We start from the raw sequence: 921 nt of genomic DNA, 5'->3' as shown, positions 1-921 counted from the left end.
GTAATACATTTTAAAATAATTCACATTTTTTTTTGAAATTCCAGTTATACTGACTGGGTAGATTTTTCAGTCATTCTTTCCCTGATAATAAAAGTAAAACACGATTGGTATATACAATCTAAAACAATCTAGGCCATATGGAATACAAGAAAATAAATGACGTAATTTCACCAATCTAAAGCTACAACTGTTAATTTTTGGTGTAGTCCCCTCTAGTACCTTTCCAAAGTACATTATAGAGTTAAGAGACTACCACATATAGTTTTCCCTCAATAGGATTTCATAAACATTTTCTATTATGAGTAAAATTTCATAAATATTACTTGAAATGGCTACATAATATTCCACACTGTGCGAATGGCATGATTTACTTAAACATTTTCTTATGGTGATTTAGTTAATATCTGTAAAATAAGTCTCAACAAAGTTAATGTCACAAAATCTTCATCTGGGTGAATCCTTAGGCAGAATAAGCCTTAGGAGGCAATAAATGAGGCTGAGACTTATACAATGCACTGTCCTCTCTAGCTAAAAAAAACTTTAAATAAATGAGGCTGAGACTTATACAATGCACTGTCCTCTCTAGCTAAAAAACTTTATTTATTTATTTATTTTTTGCAGCTGGCTGGTATGGGGATCCGAACCCTTGATCTTGGTGTTAAAAACACCACGTTCTAACCAACTGAGCTAACCAGCCAGCCCAGAAACATTTTTGAGAGAAGAAAAATATCACTTTAAGGGCAAGACTACTGCAGGTAAGTAATATTATAGTCACATACGTTGAAAGAATTGACCTATAGTTTCCTGAGAGAAAACCAAAATGACTACATTAGATTGGAAAATTATAATTAAAAAATAATTTTTTTTTTGCTTTGTCAGTATTAGATGCACATTTCTGCCTCTTCCTCCTTCTCTCTCTCC

At 32.2% G+C, this 921-nt stretch overlaps 1 non-coding gene across 1 annotated transcript; it reads right to left on the bottom strand.

The window, feature by feature from the left end:
* Positions 1–622: 622 nt before the first annotated feature.
* TRNAK-UUU lies at positions 623–697 on the bottom strand. The gene has a single exon. It is a non-coding gene; the product is annotated as a tRNA-Lys (tRNA).
* Between the last annotated feature and the right edge of the window lie 224 nt (positions 698–921).

Source organism: Galeopterus variegatus, unplaced genomic scaffold (assembly GCF_000696425.1).
Source record: "Galeopterus variegatus unplaced genomic scaffold, G_variegatus-3.0.2 Scaffold86757, whole genome shotgun sequence".
Taxonomy (NCBI): domain Eukaryota; kingdom Metazoa; phylum Chordata; class Mammalia; order Dermoptera; family Cynocephalidae; genus Galeopterus; species Galeopterus variegatus.
Note: the sequence above shows the minus strand (reverse complement) of the source record. Positions and strands in the feature narration are given on the sequence as shown.